General features: G+C 70.6%; 2 non-coding genes across 2 annotated transcripts; both read right to left on the bottom strand.

Moving 5' to 3' along the window:
- Nucleotides 1-499: 499 nt before the first annotated feature.
- Nucleotides 500-618, bottom strand: LOC139043605 (5S ribosomal RNA). The gene has a single exon (XR_011500688.1). It is a non-coding gene; the product is annotated as a 5S ribosomal RNA (ribosomal RNA).
- A 4,137-nt stretch (nucleotides 619-4,755) lies between these two features.
- On the bottom strand, nucleotides 4,756-4,874 carry LOC139043604 (5S ribosomal RNA). The gene has a single exon (XR_011500687.1). It is a non-coding gene; the product is annotated as a 5S ribosomal RNA (ribosomal RNA).

The raw sequence follows: 4,874 nt of genomic DNA, 5'->3' as shown, positions 1-4,874 counted from the left end.
CCGTTTGGGCCTCCCGGCACCGCCGTGGAATCCGTTCCACCTGACAGGACGACTCTACCCGGCGGCTGGGGCGGCGGGGGCGGGGCGCCGAGGGAAGGGCTGGGGTGTCACCGGAGCGGGAGCCGAGCGGGTGGGAAGAGGCCGAGGCCAGAGGGAGCCGGCCGGCGGCGTGTGCGGCGTCGGGGTCCCGGTCCCGGTCCCGGTCCCGGTCCCGGTCCCGCCGGGCTGGCCCCGATTGGCCCTGGGTTCGGGTGGGGCCGCGAGCTGGAAGGGTTGGGCTGTGGCGGGGAGGGGTTGGGCCCTGCCCATGGGCGGCGCCGGCGGGCCCGCGGTGCGGAGGGGGGCGGGAGGGGAGGGGGAGGGTGGGGGGGGTCGGGCTGGCTGGAGGGGTGGGGGGCGTCCGCGGAGGACGGAGGCCGGAGGCCGCAGGACGGAGGAGGGGCGGCAGGAGCGCGGAGGGAGCCGCGCCCGGCCGGCGGCAAAAGGCGAGGGAGGCAAAAGCCTACAGCACCCGGTATTCCCAGGCGGTCTCCCATCCAAGTACTAACCAGGCCCGACCCTGCTTAGCTTCCGAGATCAGACGAGATCGGGCGCGTTCAGGGTGGTATGGCCGTAGACGCTGGCGCCTGCCGCCGGCGCCCCTAAGAAGCCGCGCCGCGTCGCCCGGCCCGCGGCTCGCGCGCGCCCAGGCCTCTGTGACGCGCACCCGCCGCCGGCGCCCCCTGCGCCCGCGCCCGGCCTGCCGCCTTCCTCCCGCTGCTGCCTCCCGCCGCGGCCGCCTCGGGCGCGGCCAGCGGGCCAGCCAAACCCTGCGCTGCCCCGCCCTGCTGCCCTCCCAGGGCGCGGAGGCCTGGAGCAGCCCGGGGTGCGAGGAGGCGGGGCGGGGCGGGCGGCGGTGGGAAACGAGGGGTGGTGGGGGCGGCGGTGGGGGCGGGGATGGGGGCGGGGCGCCTGGCTGGGCGCTCTCCCCTCGCGGCCCGGGAACACTCCAGGCCGCCCTGGCCGCTCGGATCCGGCGATGGGTCGCAGGAGATGCGGCTGCTGGGAGGGGGGTGGCGCGGGGCACTTGGCCCGAGGCGTCGGGGCGTCGGGCCGCCGGGCCCGTGCTCCTCTGAGTCCCCTCCGGCCCGAGGGGCCTCCCAGCGGGAGCCCTGACCTCTGCGGCGCCGGCCGGGCCCCGACTTGCCCAAACCCAGGCGGAGCCACCGGCGCGACCAGAGGGCGTCAGCGGAAGCCCGCCGCGCTGCCCCTGAGGGAGCGGGGAGGCGGGGCGGCCACACTTCCCCCCCGCCAGCGCCGCCCAGGAGACCGGCACCCCGCCCCCAACCCGCCCCTCGCGGGGACCCTGGACAGCTCCTGCTGGCGCCAGCCCAGAGACCCAGAGACAGAGACAGAGACAGAGACACGGAGAAACAGAGAAACGGCGACACGGAGAGGATCCAAGACACGGACCTAGACAGACACCCACCCTGACCCAGAGAGGCTCTGCCCAAGAGCTCGCTTCCCCCCCAGGAGGGCGGTGGTGCTGGAGCTGGGCCCGGGCCAGGAGGCAGGGGCCCCGGGGCTGGCGATCACCCCTGGGGCCCTAGGCCGCGCAGACAGGCTCTCAGGAGTCCCGGGCTCCCGGCATCGCTGCCCCGCCATCGCCCAGGAACCACAGGCAGGCACCGGAGCTCGCTGGCGCGCTCTGTCTGCGCTTGCGTGTGCGTGTGCTTGTGCGGGTTGTGCGAGTGGGTGTGTAGGCGTGTGTGTGTGTGTGTGTGTGTGTGTGTGCGCGCGCGCGCGCGCGCGCCTGTGTGTCTGTGTGCCTGTGTGTGTGTGTGCGTCCGGGTTTGTGTGTTCCTTTCTCTCCGCTTCTTCGCTCTGGCTCTTTTCCTCTTTCTGCCGGGCACCCCCGACCTTACTGAGTTGATAGAAGGAGCAGGCAGAAAAGTCAGGGCCCAGAGAACTTGGCACGAGAAAGCAGCTCCATCTACCAGACATGTAGAAGCCCCTCCCCGACGACCGACCGCAGCGTCCCCGTTCTGCTCAAGTGCCGCTGGGGACGTTGCCCGGGATCTCCCGCCCGCTAGGTCACCGACGAAGGCGCCTCCGTCTTCCCAAGAGCGCGCTCGCGCCCAGGACGGAGGGAGGAGCAGCACGGTGTGATGACGGGGAGGAAGAGTCGCGTCCGAAGGCCCGTCGGTGCCTGCCGACGTCCCGGCTCTCCCTGTCTCGAGACCTCTGGGCTTCAGGGTTCTGTGCCGCAAGGCTTTCCCGCCGCACCCCCCGGGACCCAGGGCGCGCTGTGTGCGCTGCCCGTCTCCAGCGTTTGGGCCCTGTGGGCCTTCTTGCGTCCCACTGGAAAGGGGACCCTGGGACGGAGAGAAGATGGGCAGGGGGCGGGCTTCGGCAAAGAGAGCGACGGCCATCCACAGACGTCCGACGAGGCCCTCCGGGGCGCCAAGCTCTCCATTTTCCACGGCACGTGTCCTCGTCAGGTTCTGCCACCTCTGGCCGGCATGCGTAGGCACACCGCTGGTCTTGCGGCCCCAGAGGCGAGGAGGCGAACGCCCCGGAGGCCGAGATTGGCACCCGCGTTCTCGGCTGCTGGGTGGCCAGCACCTAGGAGAGTGTCTGGCCGGAAGCAGCCAGGCGATCGATCCCTGGGTGCTGGATGAGCCTCGGCGGCAAGAAGTAGGCTCGTGGGGAAGGACGGCGGCCGAGGCCCGGGCCCCCACCGAGGCCGCGCTCCGTGCTGAGCGGTCTGCTCCGTATTTCCCGCTTGCGTTCTCACCAGCACTCGCCCCCGCAAGGAGGCACGAACGCCAGGACCCCCTCGCACCAGAGGAGGAAAGCGCAGCTCAGGGAGGGCACGTCACTCGCGGGAGACGGCGCCCCTTGGGTTTCAGCTCAGGACTTCGGTCTCCCGAGCCTGCGTTTCGGGGCAAGGCTCCGGTCCCGCGCTCCGGGAAACTGACAGGGACGCAGTCCCGCTTCTCCCCGCAGAAGGTGCTCCTCGGAGATCAGATCCGGGGACCCGTCAGAACCACCCCGGGCACGAGCTGGCAGGGAGCGACGCGCACCGCACCCCCCCCCTCCCCCATCCCGCAGCCCGCAGCCCGCAGCCCGAGGAAGCGAGGAGCAGGCGATAGAGGCGCTGGGTTGGCAGGAGGGGAAACGGGGCCGGCAGGAGAAGCGAACCGCGAAGAGACTCCCTCCCAGGACGACGATGGCTGAACGGGGAGAGGAGGGAGCTTTGGGTCCTCTCTCGTCCTGCTTTGACCGGGATGTCCCCATTTTTCCACAGCGAGCGAGTATGGCTCTTGGATTCGGTGGGGAAGACGTGATTTATCTGGAGGACTTTTCCCTTCGGGGGTTCAAAGTCCGTTCTCTGAGGCAAGGCTCCCTCTCTGCCTCCCTGTCCTTCCCATTCGCCTCCCCGGAAGCCAGCTCTCCTCCCGGTTTCCTGGATCCCTTGGCCACGGTCCTCTGTTGCAAACACAGGCAGGTGCAAAGAAGATGCGAAAGGCTGCCCGAGCCACGCGAACGGAAAGCTGAAGCCAGGGAGCCAGGAAGGGCTGGCTGCTGAGGGAGGACGTGTCCTGTCAGGAGGCTTTTCAACTCCCTCTGACAGATGCGGCCTGGAGGGGCGGGGCCCGGCCGGGGCCCTGGGGTGGTAGGGGTCGGGTGTGAGGGGGTGGGTGGGGAGGCGGGGGGAGGCGGGAAGAGAGGGAGGCCCCCGAGTGAGGGGACACCAAAAGCCTCAGCCATCAAGACTCCTCGTCTTTGCATCCAGCGTTCTCAAACTCAAAACGAACGCAAGCTCATCCACCAGGAGCAACGTAGCAGCGTTTCCAAGCGAGGCAGGACCGCCCGAAGGCGAAAGCAGAATGGGATCCTAGTCAGGTGGAGCTTGAAACTCAGACCCACCCACCCCCCTACCCCCCCCCCACCACCACCACCTCCCCCCCTCCCCCCCACCCCGGGAAGGGGGCTTCTGGAAGGAAAAGCGAGACAAACTGACAGGGACAAACTTAGGTCGGGAAAGGAGTGTTGATTGTGAATGAGCCTCTCAAGGACAAGCAAGCGGGTACCAGGTTTTAGAAGATGACCTGCAGCGGCAGAGACGCCAGCAAAGGCAGAAGCCATCCCGTCTTGGGTGAGGTGCCCGAGACGCTCCTCTCTAACCCAGTCCGCCCTGTCCTTGGAGAAGCGGGCGGTGTCTGGAAAAGCCTGACCAGGTGCCTTTCCTCGGTGGGCGGGGCTGGTCGCTTTGGGACCCGTTTGGGCCTCCCGGCACCGCCGTGGAATCCGTTCCACCTGACAGGACGACTCTACCCGGCGGCTGGGGCGGCGGGGGCGGGGCGCCGAGGGAAGGGCTGGGGTGTCACCGGAGCGGGAGCCGAGCGGGTGGGAAGAGGCCGAGGCCAGAGGGAGCCGGCCGGCGGCGTGTGCGGCGTCGGGGTCCCGGTCCCGGTCCCGGTCCCGGTCCCGCCGGGCTGGCCCCGATTGGCCCTGGGTTCGGGTGGGGCCGCGAGCTGGAAGGGTTGGGCTGTGGCGGGGAGGGGTTGGGCCCTGCCCATGGGCGGCGCCGGCGGGCCCGCGGTGCGGAGGGGGGCGGGAGGGGAGGGGGAGGGTGGGGGGGGTCGGGCTGGCTGGAGGGGTGGGGGGCGTCCGCGGAGGACGGAGGCCGGAGGCCGCAGGACGGAGGAGGGGCGGCAGGAGCGCGGAGGGAGCCGCGCCCGGCCGGCGGCAAAAGGCGAGGGAGGCAAAAGCCTACAGCACCCGGTATTCCCAGGCGGTCTCCCATCCAAGTACTAACCAGGCCCGACCCTGCTTAGCTTCCGAGATCAGACGAGATCGGGCGCGTTCAGGGTGGTATGGCCGTAGAC

The sequence above is a fragment of the Equus asinus genome, unplaced genomic scaffold (assembly GCF_041296235.1).
Source record: "Equus asinus isolate D_3611 breed Donkey unplaced genomic scaffold, EquAss-T2T_v2 contig_30, whole genome shotgun sequence".
NCBI lineage: Eukaryota > Metazoa > Chordata > Mammalia > Perissodactyla > Equidae > Equus > Equus asinus.
The sequence above is the reverse complement of the archived record's forward strand: the minus strand, read 5'-3'. Positions and strand labels throughout refer to the sequence as shown.